A 17,885-nucleotide genomic window follows, 5' to 3' on the forward strand; every position below is an offset into this window, starting at 1 on the left:
TCTAGAGCCAATAACCCTTCTTAGGATATTAGTCACAATATTAGGTAAACTATTAGAGGTGATAATACCCTTGAAAGGATCAAACAATAGGTGAGGCCTTCATAATAACCAAACAAGATGTACATCAAGAAGGTTACCACTACTCAGTCTCTTACTATCCTAAGTTGCACTCAAGTCCGGGCATAGGACCACACTCATAAACGTGTGTGAAATTGTGCAGGTGAAGTGTGTGAAAGGAGCAACCCTATACTATCCAATCTACAAAACATAGCACATATGATATAAAAAATAAAATTCTAAAAGTGACATAAACAATAAATAAGACAAACAATAAATTACAAAACACATATTTATATAATTCATGCAAATAAGACAAACAATAAATAAGGGACAAAAAAATAAATAAATAAATAAATAAAAGTGAGATAAACATTTTTAAAAAATTATTAATTAGTTTAACTAATTATTATAGGCTTGACTCTCAAAAATATCCCCAGCAGAGTCGCCATCTGTAGCAACCTCGGTCGCGACGGGACGGCGAAAAATAAATTGAAAAAGAGGAGTCGCCACCAATGTTATTTTTTACGGAAAAACATTGGAAAAACCATAAACTAGAAAATAGTCTGCTAAAACCAAATTTTTGAGTTCGGGAGTCGATTACGTGTGAGGAAGGTATTAGCACCTCACAACGTTCGTCCTAAGACGATTACCTCTAATTAATTAAACTAATTATTTATAATTTATAAAAATATTTATCTCACGAAAATAATCAAATATATTTTATTTAACTAATTTAAATTATGCATTGAAAAAAGGTTAAAATTATTATTGTTATATAAAAAAGAAAATAAAATATTTTTTATTTTTTGGCTCGACAAGATTTATTTCTTGCTCCTACGTATCTTCATGTGTAATGAAGAATCAGAGTCACGTAGTTCTTTGGTAGAAAATATTTGTGTGTTGATATTTTTTTAATTAGATTTACTTTTGTTAAATATAGGATTCTTGAACTGTCTCAGCTCATTCACCCTAAAAATATAAAATTGACCAAGGTGTACACCAAATTCAATTCAATAAAATTGTAATTATAATTATTGTTATAGATGTTGTGATTAAAAAATTTCTTGGTTGGACATTTTCATTTTTTGGAGGAAAAATTTAAAGATAAGTTGTCACAACTTGTACTTTAAATTCAAAGGTTAAAACGATGTCACATCTAGTTAACCATTCCTTCAATAAAATTTTGATACAATAATTTCAGATATTTACATTAAATATTGTAACACTATATTTTGGTATTTAATCACATTTTGAATTTAAATAAGAACTACTGACGGATATAAAAATAAATAAAAGAAATGAGTTTAATATACTCACAATTCTTCGCTACAGTAGCGGTAACTTGTTGGTCTCTTCCTTTGGGTCCCCTCTGGTTCAAGGTGGAGATGTGTGTGTGTGGGTGCCTTTGGGAAGGGGAAGGACCGCTATTTATAGACTTTCAGGAGGGACCGGAACGGCCCGTTCTGAATCCGAAACGGCCCGTTCCGGGGTTGCAATTTTACTCACAACGACCATTTTCGGACGGGCTGTTCCAATTTCGGAACGGCCCGTTCTGGACTAAATTTTTTAGGTATTTTGGTAGTTCGAGAACGGCCCATTCTGGGCTAAAAATTACAGGTCCTTTTTTAAGGTTGGAACGGCCCGTTCCTGTTTGGGAACGGGTCGTTCCAGTTTCTGGGAACAGCCCGTTCTGGTTTTGGAATGGGCCGTTCTGGGCTAGAAATTTTAGGGTTTTTTGGAATGTTGGAACGGCCCGTTCCAGTTTTGGAACGGCCCGTTCTGGACTTCTGAAATCATATGAAAATTACTAAATTATCCCCCCATAAAAATATAAAAAATGAGGCGTTACAATTGGCTTCCATATTTTTGTCTTTTTTATTCTTTCTTGTATATAGATTTTTTTCTATTTTTTTAAACAAAAATTGACATTTCCCGGACAAAATTGGGTTACTACAAAATCATATATATTTTCTTATTTTATTTCTTATAATAATTTTTTAAAAAAATTCTTATCTGTAGCTCTAGTTAATTTAATGTTAACATTGTTAACAAAACGTAGAACATTAAGATACATACACTACTAGAATTTCTCTTATTACATGCGACTTTTCTTGTGAATTTTTTATAAAAATTCGCAGGAAACGTTGTTCTTGCAAATTTTTCTGCGAAATTTTATCTGCAGGTAATACCTTTGTGGATAATATATTTTTGCGAATTTTAAAATTTGCAGGAAAGTTTCCTGAAAAAAAAATTCACAGGAAAGTTTCCTGCGAATTTTTTTGCAAGAATATTTTTTACGAAAAAAATTAAAAAAATTACTATAAATTCTATCAACAATTTTTCAACTTTCAAATGCTCACAATGAATTCATCCGAAACATTTGTTTCTATGCCTCCAATATGTGATACATAATCTTTTAAATTCTAAGATTGTAGATTATAAGCCTAATACTCAACCATACAAATCAACTTGTAAGGTAAGTGTTGTCCCCAACTTATATACACTTTAATTGCTTTATTTTCAATCGATGTGGGACTTTAAGTTTTTTTTTTTAAATTTAAACTTATAAATTTAAATATTTTTTTTATTTTTCCTGTGGATTAAAATTTGCAGGAAAATCTGCAGGAAAAGTTACCTGCAAAGTTTTTCTACCATTTAGTAAACATTACTTGCGAATTTATTTTTGCAAGAAAATCTACAAGAAACAAAATAAAATTCTTACAATATTTTCTGCAAATTTTTACCATGGAAAAAAATTTCTATGATTATTAAAATTGTAGAAAAATTTGTAAGAAATACCTGTAAATTATTTTTCTCAAATAAATTTGCAAAAAATTTCTTCGAATATTTTTTTGCAAGAAAATTCGCAAAAAAAAATTGTGAATATTTTTTTGCAAGAAAATTCGCAAAAACTTTCTGCGAATGTTTTTTTGCAGGAAAATTCGCAAGAAAATGACATTTTTCTAGTAGTGTTAAAATAAAAACAGAATGTTTTAAATTAAGTTAATTAGATTATTTTAGTTGCATGAAGTAATTAAGTGTAGGAATGTTAATGAGATAGGGCGAGTGGGTAATAACTTTCAACTATCATTCTTGATGGAATCATGCCTAGGAGGGCAAGAGGTGACATCTTGGAAGAGTCAAGAGGAATGGGCTAGAAATGACGACTTGGGCCAGTCAAGGCCTAATGGGCCCGATGGGCCTAGAAGGCCCAATTTGCTCTTCACATGGGCCACAACTTGAGATAGTCATTTTCTTCTATTTTGCATATATTATATTAGTATAGGTTTCATATATTTTGGTCTTGTATTTTGGACCACATAGAATAGCATTTTTTTGGGCCATAGGCTTAATGGACCTAGTTTTGGGCTTCATGGGCCTTTGGATTTTTGGTACCCAATATTGGGCTCATTTTCATTCTTGTAATTTTTCCTTTTCATTGTATTTAGGCCATTAGAATAGGAATTTAAAAGGAATAAGTGTTAGGCATAAATCATAGAAGTCTAATTACATTTAGGAGTAATTAGAATTGCATTTGAGTCACATGTTTTGTGCCAAAGGTGGCTGCACATGTGATCACTCAAATGAACCCTAAATTACACGTAAATGTAATTAAGGTTTCTAGAAGGGGGGCTGCACAAGGCTGCCATGTGGGACGTCCAAAATTTGAATTCAAATTTGAATTTGAATTCAAATTTTGGCGCCACCTTGGAACACATGGTGGTGGCACCACTTTGCTTGATTCCATGCCTATAAGTGCTTGTTTCTTTCATCATGTATACACTTTGAATCATTAATGAGATTTATGAAAATTATTCAGTCAATACTAGTGGAAAAAACACTTTTAAAATCACTCATTTTTTACTTTTAAAATCAGTTCTCTGACCAATTTTAAAAGAGCCGATTTTAAAAAGTGGGACTTTTAACATGAGTCGCTGACCGATTTTAAAAGTGATTAATTTTTTTAATCATTTGCATTAAATTTTGGCACCAGACTACACAAACGGTTACCATGACCAATCTCTTTGGGAATTTCCAGTAGGATTATAGATCACCTACCTCATTCCTAGAGCAAGTTCACATGAAATAATATAAAACACAAAAGAAAGTAGATTCAATCCCAAATTCTAGCTAGTAGGAGCAAAGGGACTTAACCAACTGTGTCACCTTTGTGGGGTGAAGAATATGTCTATCTAAACACAAAGCTTGCCCTATTATTGAGAATGGACTTGTGAGAGTGTGCATATAACATGGAGTGGATACTTTTGTTGAAAAACAAAGAAAAAGTTTACCTGTGAACTCCTTCTACACAATATCCAAGAAGGCGCACAAGATGCTTATGTCTAACATGTCCTATAGCCTCGACTTCAACCCTGAATTCTTTCTCAGCTTGTCCCCTATGAACTCAATGTAGAACTCAATTAAATAACAAGATTAAAAAGAAGCCATTGTTTACATATAGTGTAAGAAAGTGCCAGAGAAAAAAATTAAAGAGTACAGCAAGCCAACTAAAGGAGAGGCAGTTTCCAGCACTCCATGAGTTGATATAGATTGCTTCTTAGCATTCCCAGAACTTCCTTCTTCCGCTGACAATGAACTAAGTCCTCTCTCATGATGATAAATTTAGCTGCACTGACTGGTATTATCAGGATCACTGGATTTGCTCTTTCCCAAATATAACATCATACTAATTTATAAAAATCAAATAAACCACCTAATTTTAGTCTAGAACGGCCCCAGAACGGGTCGTTCTACAAGCAGAACGACCTGTACTGCAAGCAGAACGGCCGGTACTGCAAGCAGAACGGGCCGTTCTGGAACCGTTCTGGGGTCGTTCCAGACTCAAAGTTCGCCCAACAACAACGAAAATAAGACACATAGATGAGAATGTTACTTCGATGTTGTATTCTTCCGAGAAAATGAGAAGCTGCACACTTTAGATGAGAGTACGAAAGAATAAAGAGAAGAATATATGATATTGAAGAAAAAAAGTAGAGAATGGAGCAATGGGAGCAGAGATAGTATAATATTAACTATCTGATGCTACTTTTAAAATCGGCTGTTCAATAACCGATTTTAAAAGTGTTTAGGGTTTAGGGTTTTAAAATGTTAAACAGCCGATTTTAAACCCTAAACCCTAAACCCTAAACCCTAAACATGTTAAAACTAGACTTTTAAAATCGGCTCTTAAGAGCCGATTTTAAAAGTAGCGTTAGAGACTTTTAAAATCGGTCATAACGTAGCCGATTTTAAATGTAATGTCATTATTTACAAAATTGTCACCGCGTCACTTTTAAAATCGGCTACTTGATGACTGATTTTAAAACCCTGATTTTAAAAGTCATTTTTGTACTAGTGCAAGTCTCTCCTCAAAGTCACTCTCACCTAGCCTAGGTTCCTTTGAACTTTCTCTAGGTTTAGCACCTTTGTGAGTAATCCATTACTCACCTTGCTTTGGTGCTCCCTTCTTCTTCATTCTTCCTTTTTCTTTGCGTCATCAAGGTTCTTCCTAGCTGGAATTTTCTTCCAGAAACCTTCAAGGAGAAGATCAAGTGGCCAGAGCAAACTTAAGGTGAAGAACATTCATCCTCCTCACCTAAGTTTGCCATCAATTCTCATTGGATAAATATTCTCCTCATATCCGTCTTTAATATATCTGTCTTTATATCACTACGGTTATTCACTAAGTGATTAATATTTACATTTTTTTTAATATCTATATATATTTGCGGGTTTCCATGAATATTTATTCAAAATATATTTTAAAAAATATTTTAAAAAATATTTTAACTATACATTTTAATTATTTATAACAGTTCTTTTTCTTTTAAAAAAATATAAAAAAAAATTGCATTAAAAAGCTTGAAGACTATAACTAATTTTTAAATAAAATCTGCATAGAAAAGTTTAAAGATTATAAAATTAAAATTTAAATATTTTTCGTAATTATACTAATAATAATAATAATAATAAGTGGATTTAAAAATTAAAATTTAAACGTTCAAATATATAAGTTTAAATTTCAAATAATAATTATTAACATAAAATATTTTAATTATAAATAAATTAAAATAAAAGATAATAAATTACAATACATAATTTTTATAAGTTTAAACAAAGTCTAAATAAAATCAAATTTAAACAAGTTTAAATATAAAATAAAATTCATATAATTACAAATAAATTTAATATTAGCGAGTTTGGATATTATCATACATTTACCCTCCCCTTTAACATGTGGATATAAAAAGTATCCGTATTTATTATTCGCAGATATCCATTTGTAATATTCATTTTCTACTCGTTACAGATTTTTTTAACATATCTAATTACATTACATGTTCTATTTATTATTTATGAACAAAATAATTACTCATAATTTATGTTTGTAATTTTTTTTAATTTTTAATATATTATTAGCGGTAATATCTAGGATTTAAAATTAAAATAATAAAAAAAACTATTTCACATATGCGGGTGAAACTTGACGCTTTGCTAAAACACGTGTTTATAAAAAAGATGCGTATGTTTTAATGTCACGCATGTTTATAGAACGATATTTTGTTACGTATCTTTATAAAAAGATATCTTTTTCCATAGTGGACGTTAAGGTAAGAAGAAAATCTTCTCTAAAACACTCCTATCAAATTTCCATAGGTTTTGCGACCATTTTATATTATAGAACTATGATTACGTGTGATTTCTTAAAGAAAATAGATGATCGATTAGATGAATGTATGTGCTTTCTTAATTAGTTATTAAATAAAATAATTTTGAGATCACGATCACTACTATAATAAATGTTACATATACTAATATAAAAAAAATATTACTATAAATATAATATATATAGGTATATATATATATCAGTTTAACATATAATTATGCATAATTTTAGTGTTGATTTTGAAAATGATTTTATAACATATTTTGTGTATCACTATAATTTATACTTACACACCTTTTAATAATATACCAACATATATCGTATTTATTGTGTGAGTAAAAATAGTTTTTAATAATACATAATTTTCTTGTAGTGAATCATGAAACGAATAATTTTAAAAGAATTGCTATTGAACTTTCAAAAATAGAGGAATTTTGGTACTTTTTCTTATATATACTAATAAAATAAATATACATCAATTATTGAAGTCATATTAATTTTTTTAAATAATTTTTATCTTTTACTTAAATTTTTTATCTTTAACTCCTTATTTAATATGCTAAAATAAAAAAAAATATTGAATTTGTCATTTATTGAGGGCGTGATTTTTCGATTGGATTTGTTGAGTGTGCGATTTTTTGATCAAAGATGGTATAGCAATCTAGGTTGTCACGGGACGACAAAAAATAAATTAAAAATAAGAAAATATTACCAATGTTTATTTTAAAAAATATATTAAAAAATCATAAAATAGAAAATATAGTTTATAAAACTAATTTTTGAATTCAAGAATCGGTTACATCTAGGAAAAGTATTAGCATCTTACAACATCCACTATAAAAATAGTTACTTCTAATTAGTTAAACAAATTATTTATAAATTTTTAAATATTTATCTCACCTTAAATTAATAAAATTAACTACGACAATGCACAATCAAATATATTTTATTTAATAAATATGTATATTTTATTTTAATAACTACTAAAATTATTATTATTGTTATTATGAAAAAATAGGATTTTTTTTTTTGTCTCAGCAAGAATGATTTCTTGTTCCTATATATCTCCATGTACAATGGAGAATTATAGTTACATAGTTCTTTTAAAAATTATTTATGTGTTGAAATTTTTTTAATTGATTCTAGTTCTTTTCTTTACAATTTAGGATTTTTGAATTATCACAGCTCATATATTTTAAAGTATAAAATTGATAAAGGTGTACACTAAAGCTAACTATTATAATATTTTATTATTTTATTATTTTTATATTATTTTATTATTTCAAATTAGAGTTGAGCTAAAAATAACAAGTTGTCACAATTTGTATCTTCAAGCTCTAAAATTAAGAGAATTTTATTTTTTTTATAAAAAGTTAGGTGTGCAAAGCATCACAATAAGACAGAGACATCCCAACAATATTAGAATTTCTAAGCCTACCAATCATTTGCAACACACTAAAATACAATATAAAAATTGGAGGAAAAAAAAAATCAGAAACAAAAACACATGGAGGGACTAGACTAAAACCTAAGCAAAGCAACAACAACAAGAATCAACAAAATCGAAACGAAAGTAACTCACAACGGTTATGAAAAAAATCCTCCCTTAAAAAATTAAGAAGAATATCCCACACTACTACAAAATGAATGTTTAACATCGTCAATTTTACATCGGTTCATCTAGAAACGATGTAAAAAATGAATCCGGTGGCATAATTGTAAATAATAGTAGAATGTCAAGCATATCTACATCGGTTATAAATAAGACCGATGTAAATGATGAGCATTTTACATCGTTTTTGGTGGGACCGATGTTGTTTTGAATGCGCGGTGGCATTTTTGTAAATAATAACAAACATATCTACATCGGTCACTCAGGAACTGATGTAGTATTCAGCCACATTTTCATCTCCCGTGTTGGCGCCCCCAGCTTCTCCATCAAGAACATTGAGCTCATTTTCACCGAAACTGCGCATCTTCTTCAACACAGGAACTGCGCATGCCCTAGAATCGCCATTGTCGTGTAAGCTTAAGCACCATCAAGTTCCGTTTCTTTGGTGTAGTATTCAGCCCCATTTTCACCCTCTCGCGCGTTGGCGCCCCTTCTCTATCAAGAACATTAACCCTATCTTCTTAAACACAGAAACTGCACATGCCCCAGAAAGCCATTGTCGTATAAACTTAAGCACCATCAAGTTCTGTTTGTTTGGTGACCAGCGCGAGCCATTTCCCCCCGAAGAAGTGTCTCTCGAAGCATCTCCTGCAAAAGCTTAAGCACCATTGTTTAAATTGTGCGCGCAAGGAACCCTAAATTGTTTAAGGTTTGGGTGGCTCTCATATGCTCTATCCCCTTATTTTCAATTAGTTTAGGGTCTAATGATGTAAACCCTAAAACGATTATTCTTCCTTTTAGACTGAACCGATATTTATTTATGCATTCGTTAATGCTATTTATTTCGTTTGTAGTGTTAGCTTTGTGTTTTCGCATTTTGTTGAACTAGAATTGTAGAACTTTCTCTGTTGAACCTTAAGAAGAAAAAGTTAATTTTGTTATATCTTTTTGAATTGCCGGGGGAGAATGTCCTTGCTACTATTGGACTTAGATAGGAATAGGATAGGATTGTTGCTGAATTTCGCTCCATCAGTGGAGGGTTTTGCTGAAAATAATCATTAGTGGAAATTCAGACAATTGATTGTGTTATTTGGAAAAGTAAGCTTAATGAAGAAGGAAATTGTTAGCATTTTGTTTGCACTTTGGCGCAACAAGATTGATGCTAAAATCTTCATTTTTAACAGCCATGTAAGTTGAAACCTTACCCTAGTCAATTTTATTTGATCAATTACACCAATTGTATATGTCATTGACATTTGGACAGAAGAAAGGGAAACTAAGTGGACACTGTTGAATATTATTTGATCATTGGATCTTTCCTAAAAGATTCTTTAAGAAGATAAATTGATATCATGGTCTTCATACAAATATATGAAGGATGTGCAAGATAAGCTACTTGGTTTTTTGTTATTTACAATAACAATAATTATGGAATTACCAGTTGAAAATTATCAATAGCCAGCTAGCAGGTGAAATATAGGTAATTACCAATGTTGTGTTGTACTAGAAAAAGATTTGTGAGGCATTAGTTATAAGGTGGGGTTATAAGAGGTAGAACTAAATAGTATTGATTTGGTTTGGGATGCAAGTTCAATAGTTAGTTAAATCTTATTAGCTAACTTAGCAATCAGTTTGAGGAGTTTCGTAGCTGTAATTGGTTTGTGCTAGTACTAAATTTTTGTCTATTTTCTTTCTCTCTATCTCACGCACTCTTTCTTTCAAGTTTCTTAGGGTGCTTAATTGTTGAGTGTGTCATGCTTATGTATTTAGTTGTATTGTTAATAGTATTTTTGTTGATCTGCTGAAACTCGAAGTGCATATATAACCGGTGACTTCTTCACCCTTGTTCTTGCAGATCAAGATTTTGTTCGGCTACTTGCAGTTGAGGGTTGTGCAGCTCTTGGAAAACTGTTGGAACCTCAAGATTGTGTGGCACCAGGTAACTTTTTCTTACCTGCTAAATGATTGGTTGGTTATCATGATTTTCTGACACACTTTTTTTCCATTGGTGCTATTGGAAAATCTGTTTTTGTTGGTATTAATCACTACATTCTTCTGTTGGTAAAAAAACTCATGCTTCATGATTGAATGTATAAAAGTTATGACTGCATATTAATTTCTTCAGCCTAAACAAAAAGCCTAAAACAGTCAACACTCAATTGACCACTAATTTTGAAACCTGTACAGCCTAAAAACCAAAAGAGGATAATTTATAGGGTAAACTTAAAAAATATTCAAACTGGAACTTGTGAACTTGCTTGTAATATCATCATGCATCATAAAAATATATAGTGTATGGTAGTTGACGTTGCTCTTATAGCAGTGTCACCTCACCTAAAAGAGCCTGGCTGCTAAGGTATGTCACCATGTAATGATTTTGTGAAGCAGTCCAATAGAAGCTTTCATTAAAATCAAATCAAAGCCACCAACCATCTATGATTGATGGACAGAAATCCCTGTTTTTCCCTGCTTTAGTTTGACTACCACTCTGATTTAAAAAAGCAAATTTTGAAATTCCATCCCTCTCCTTCCATGTATGAAAATAGGATTAAAAATCCCTTTCAAAGAACATCACTCCAGTGTTTGGCTACTGCTTTGTTCCTTTGAACTTCAGCATGACACCAATAAACATACAGACTTTGATCGTGCTCACGGGTCTCCTCTTAAACTTTTTTTAATGAACCATTCAGTTACAAATTAATTGATGTGTGGACATGTAATATTTGAACAGGTTTAATCTGGCCATAGTGATTTACGTTTGAGGTTTAATAGCTGTGGCTACTGTATTTCTCTTTTCTTTGCTGCAACCATTATACTTGCTAACCAGGGTTGACTAAGTTCCTATTATACAAGGAGTGACTTTAGAACTAAGCTTTAGTAAGTTCAAAACCAGAAGCACTTGCCAGAACTAGAAAACATGGAGAAACCAGCCTTTTGTCTCTTATGGATACCTTGAAGAATACCCCTCCTACTGTATATGCTCAGTTGTTTCCTTCTGAATTTGTATTTGAAAGACTAACTTGTTTGCAAGTATTTGAAGAAGCTGACAACCTTGTAATTCAGAATTGATTGTTGAACTAGTAACTCAAATCTGATCGTTTTGATAAAAACAATTATAACAAAACAGGTGCTTTCTTGTCAACAGAATTCTTGTTGGTTGTAGCTTCAAGGGTCCTATTCCAGACAGCATAGGAAATCTGCAGGAGCTCCTCTTCTTGTAACGATTTTTTACTAGATTATCTAGTGAAAATATTTTAGTTGGTCTAACTGAAAAGTCATGGTTTCATGTTCATTTTTATTTTCTACAAGAGGCTTCTGACATATAACTAATGTGTCTTTAGTTATCTTTAGCTTTTGTAACATAATGTTATATATGGCTTCCCTTCCCCTCTTCCCATCTTTCTTGTGAGTATTAACCCCTGTTCTGAGTGGTGTTTTTGGCCATATAACCTGATCATCTCCCGATTTTAGTAAAGAGTTTGGTTGATTGGTTGCTTGGCCTATTTGTGTAAATTTGTCCCTTTTTATATTTTGTTTGTCTTTGTCTTTGTATTTAGTAGTGTTTGGCTGATTGGTTAAAAGACAAAGTTAAATGACAGCAATACTAACTAATCATGGGCAATACTAGCTAAAAAAAATAGATCATGAGCTGGGCAAAGGCACCATATACAATTTATTATGGTAGAAAATTTATCATTTTTAATCAAATCTAAGGACCATGTTGTTGGTAAATGTATTGGGCAATGGAAATCGTTATCAGAGATGGGTCTTGCATTTGCATGTGTGATCGTGCTATTGTGAAAATGTCATCTTCGAACTTGGGATTGGAGTTGATATTTTTGGTTTTTTTGAAATCTAATGGGTTGCCATTTATTATTGTATACCATGGACTTAGTGCCTTCTTATGAATACCCTGTTTTGTCTTTTTTTAAAATAGAATTCAAAGTTATAGCTTTATTATTAGAGTAGTTATTGTATCTGATAACCTCTAATTCAGGAAACTAACTGGAACTCAATAATTAGATTTTGAAATTATACTATGAATGAAATATGTTTATACAGGTAACCCAGAAAGAATCTAAAAATAATTGGTTATTATTTTTTTTTTAAAATACATTCTACATCGGTTTAAAGTAAAACCGATGTAGATTTGAGAAAACATCTACATCGGTTTTTGGTATAACAGATGTAAATTTGCGTTCAAATCTACATCGGTTTTAATTACAACCGATGTAGATTTGAACCCAAATCTACATCGGTTTTCTGACAACCGATGTAGATTTGAACGCAAATTTACATCGGCTTATTCTACATCGGTTTTATAACCGATGTAAATTACCTTCCAGAACCGATGTAGAACAGTGTTTTTGTAGTAGTGCCACCAAACTACTATAAACCATAATCAACCAATTTATCAACACAAGTATTTTCTTTACTATAGATGTGAGAAGAAAAAAACCTCATGTATGAGTAAAGACTTGAACAACTCTTTCACCTTATGCATAGGGACTAAGGAATAATCTGGACATCTATTAAAGTTGTCAAGGCTAACTTGGAATCACTTTCTAACCAAAGATTATGTCATCCCCTAACATATGCATACTTAATTACGATCATAATTATAGTTAATTATGCAGATAGAGCATCTCTAACTCTAAGAAAATCTGAGAACCTGCCAAGAAAAGCACCATTATAATCATGAAAAATACTCCAACCAACAGCTAAACCAAATGAATCGAGCTCCACCATTAATATTACAATTAACAAAATTAGAAGTTGGTGGATGTCAATCGACTTATTGTATAAGAACATCTCTAATGAGGGTTGCTTATAAGTAACTCCTGTGCCACATCACTGCTAAATCAGCTATGGCCCATTTTATGAGTTGCTTATATTTTAGCAGAGTTGTTTCTACAAGCAATTTTGCTAAAATTTAAGCAACTTATAAAGTGGGTCAGATCTGATGTGACAGTGATGTGGTACAGGGAGTTGCTTATAAGCAACCCCCATTGCAGATGCTCTAACCAATTGCTTAGGGTATTTAATATTGGCTGAAAATTTTTTCATGATACAAATATCATTCCATGAATGCGAGATACGACATGTGGCAAGCAAGCTACATAGACCAACTATCGAGATAATCAATATAACAAGGATTTTTGAAAAAAAAATATTATTTTATTTTTAAATTAAATTACAACCACTTTATTCTAATTATTTGTTTCCATATTAAATAATTTTATTTTACCATTATGTTGTGATTCGGGTCGTTTTGTTCCCATTGTTATTGGAGTTAATCACCTATATACTATCAGTGTAAAGTTTTTTTATACTGGCAATCAATAAGAACCCTTAATAATGTCTTTTCATTTGCTCATTTAATTAAATTAAAATAAAAAAGGTACTATTAATGTAACACCCAATTGTAACGCCCAATTTATATAATAATAATTATATATATTCTTATATAATATTTTTGCAATTAAATCATTAACAATTTTTTTTAATAAAGATAAAGATAAAGAAAAAGAATATTTTGTGAATTTAAAACATGATATATCGTTCTAAAATATTTACAATAACGTACTATTTTACACAATATTCATTTCTTTCACTTCTATTATAATATTTACATTAATAGTGGAAAAAAAATTACAATTGAAATAATATGGTTGACAAATAAAATTATAACAGATCCATCAAATAGCCTCCATATTCCAAGTTCTTCCAAGTAGGACAGTAGTAACAACAACTGCAAAATGATCTGGAATCTCAAGTAGATCCATCTATTTTATAATATATTTAATTTTAAAAACAAAGAAAAGAAAGGAGTAAGAACAATATCCAATAAATATAATAACTCAAAAGAATATACATAATTATTTATAATCAATATTAAACATATATATATATATATATATATAAATATATATACAAATCATATATTAAATTTTCATGATACAATAAAATTTGAATTATACTTGTAGTGACTAGTCAGGATAAATGAGCATCATCATAACATCAACCAATAAAAGGATATTTCACCTTAATCAACAATAGGATATTTCACCTTCATTTCTTACTCATTTAAATCCCCAAGGTCAAACCTCCAGCTACAAATAATTCAAACTTTATCTTCTATGGCCATAGAACAATATTTATCTTTATAAATCCATGAAAAATAATAACAAGACGAGTCCAAGATATCACAATTATATCATAGTTGATTATAAATATATTTATAATATATTTACGTAACAAGAATATATTAATAGTACCAATAACATAAATAAAAATGACGATCATTATAAAATAATAAAACAATATAAAATATGAACACCTTAATAATTATTATAGACAAAAATAATCAAAGGTTAAGCAAATAAATGAGGTTAGGGACACCCCACTAAATAAATATACATAAAAAATAACATAAATAAATAAAAATAGTAGTAGATAAAATTTTAAAGAGATAAGGTTCTCCTCCCCCTTACCTGAATAAGCAGGAACTAAAACTTGAGCAGAACCTCCTCCTCTAGATTCCCTCTTTCTTTCCCTCTCTTTCTTTCTCTCTCTCTCTCTCTAAAATTTTCACCTTCTCCCTCAGTTATAATTTTTTCTTCACCCCCTGCCTCCTATTTATAGGCATTCTGGCGTACCCGGAACGGCCCGTACTGATTTCGGAACGGCCCGTTACGGAGCCTTCAAACGTGGGCAAATTTCTCAACTGGAACGGCCCATTTTGAAATCAGAACGGCCCGTTTCCAAAAAGCAGAACGGCCCGTTCTAAAATTAGAACGGCCCGTTCTGGAGTTCACTTTTACACAGGTTGACCATAAGGAGAACGGCTCATTTTCAACTTTGGATTTTAGGCCATTTTGTTTATCTGGAACGGCCCGTTTCACTTTTTGGAACACCCGTTCCGCTTTTAGGAACAGGCCGTTCCGCTTTTTGGAACGCCCGTTCCGCTTTCTGGGAACAGCCCGTTCTGGGCCTAAAAAATATCAGAATTAATTTTTTTTATAAATAATTTAAATTATTACAAACCTTTAAAATATTCTATAAAGCCCCTTTTAATTAACTAAAATAATAATCTTCGTAAATATAAAAATAAATAATAATTAGTAGCCTATTAGTAGAAAATTCAGGGTGTTACAATTAACGGCTCTGATTGATTACCAATGTAAAAAACTTTACATTAGCAGTGTATAGGTGATTAACTCTTGTTATTGTGCTATACAAAATTCTTATAAGAACAGTTTTACTACATTTCAATTTTTTTTTACCTTTTTCCATTGATTCAGGCTCTTTACTTTTTTTTTTGCTAACCTCTTTTTGGTGGTTTTGTCATCTATCACAATTAAATAAAAAAATATATTATATCCTACTTAATATTTAATGGAACGATAATTATCAAAAATAAAATTTAGCAAAAGAAAGAAAAAAGAACTAGCAAATTGATATCACGTAACAAGATTAAAATATATAATAAAAAGGAAAGAAGGGATGATATATGCAAATAGAGCATTTGTCATTTATAACAAAATCCATGTACACATAGTAAGAAATGTTACAACTGTAAGACCCAAATTTTCTAAAATTACTAAAAAAAATATTTTATTAATTTAAGAGTTTTATAAAACATTTTAAAGATTTTAGTAATTATGAGTATTTTAAATAAATAATAAATATTTGTAAAAATTATTTTATATAATATTTGTTAGAGAAATAAATATTTTTATGATATTTTTTTATGATATTTGTAGAAAAATATGTGTTTTTATTATGATTGTTTATTGTTTATATATTTTATTTTAATTATAATGGTGTTGGGAGAAATATATCACTACAAGAAAAACTGTAATTATCTACGAAATATTACTGTAATATTTTTTTGTAGATAATTTTTAGTTATTTACAGAATATTACTTACGGAATTTTTTCTGTAGATAATATTTAGTTATCTACGGAATATTAATTACTTACGGAATTTTTTCTATAGATAATTTTTAGTTATCTACAGAATATTACTTATGTAATTTTTTCTGTAGATAATGTTTAATTATCTATAGATAAAATCCATAAATAACAACTTTCGTAAGTTATCTACGGAAAACTTTCGGTAGATAACAATTTTCATGGATTATCTACGAAAAACTTTTCGTAGATAACGTTAGCTACGGATAAACATTGCGTAGATAACAATTTTCCTGGGTTATCTACGAAAAACTTTCCGTAGATAATGTTATCTACGAATAAACTTTAATTTCCGTAGATAACGTTATTTAAGGATTTTCTGTAAATAACCTTGGCAGGATTCAGTGCAAAATTTTTTATGCTCTAAGTGATGTAACAAATATTTGGTAAAAAATAAATATCATTAAAAATTGTCATTTTAAAATTTTTATTTTTATAAATTAATAATGATAAAAAAATAACATTCTAATATCTGGTTTTAAATTTGATATGAAAATATTATGATATAATTAGATAAGATTTTAAATTAGTATTTTATTAATAGTTGATAATTATAAAATAAAACAAGAATAAATATATTTTTTGAATATCTTAGATTTAAGATGAATAAATATATTAAGTTAATTAATAATTTATTTAAAATCTTAAAATTTAATTTATAAAATAATATTTTAAAAGAGAAGGGTTATAATAACACCGGTGTAACTTTTACTAAGTATTACACCGCTCAATAACTTTATATTAAATGTGAATTTTATAAATTCAACTGTTAGCTAGATTGAAAGTTTTTTACTCTTAGCTCGAATATACAGAATTTTATATTAATTCAAGATGATTTGATACTTCATTCTTGTAAAACAAAAATTGACGTAATATATACATTTCATAATATACTAAAATATGAACACTTTGATTACCTTCAAGTTGCTGTTCAATTTAATTTAACAAAATTTGATATAAACATATAAAGTGATATGAATTTTTAATCTAACGGTTGGATTTACAAAATTCACATTTAATATAAAGTTATTGAGCGTGTAATACTTAGTAAAAGTTATACCGGTGTTATTATAACCCTTATCATTTAAAAATATATAAATTATATTTAAACTTTTAAATTTATAATAAATAATTTAAATTGCATCATAATATTAATTTTAAATAGAAATAAGTAGATTGTTAATTATACAAGTAAGTATATATATATAAATAAAGATTAATTAAATATAATATAATTATTATTATTGGTAATATAATTATTATATGTATTTTTATTTTTTATAGCGGTTTGGACACACCAAAATGAGATAGATCCAAAAATAGTATAAGTATGAGATTGTATAGTTGAGGAAGACTTAAGTGAATTAATTTGTACTACTTATATTGATAACATGCATTTGTTTTTTGGTAGCTTATCTCATTAGAACTCCACAGTTAAGCGTGCTTGACTTGGAGTAATATAGGGATGGTTGACCTTCTGGGAAGTCTCCCAGAAAATGTGCAGTAAGGACAAAACACGTTGAAAAGTGAAATGTCGTGAAATAGCATCCTTGAGAGGCCAAATATGAG

The 17,885-nt window shown here is 29.6% G+C and overlaps 1 long non-coding RNA gene across 1 annotated transcript; it reads left to right on the forward strand.

Moving 5' to 3' along the window:
* The first annotated feature begins 8,635 nt into the window (after window positions 1-8,635).
* On the forward strand, window positions 8,636-12,608 carry LOC145953957 (uncharacterized). Its single transcript, XR_014431173.1, has 3 exons — window positions 8,636-9,048; window positions 10,195-10,278; window positions 11,485-12,608. It is a non-coding gene; the product is annotated as an uncharacterized LOC145953957 (long non-coding RNA).
* Window positions 12,609-17,885: the final 5,277 nt, after the last annotated feature.

The sequence above is a fragment of the Cajanus cajan genome, chromosome 1 (genome assembly GCF_000230855.2).
Source record: "Cajanus cajan strain Asha chromosome 1, NIPB_CcT2T_4, whole genome shotgun sequence".
NCBI lineage: Eukaryota > Viridiplantae > Streptophyta > Magnoliopsida > Fabales > Fabaceae > Cajanus > Cajanus cajan.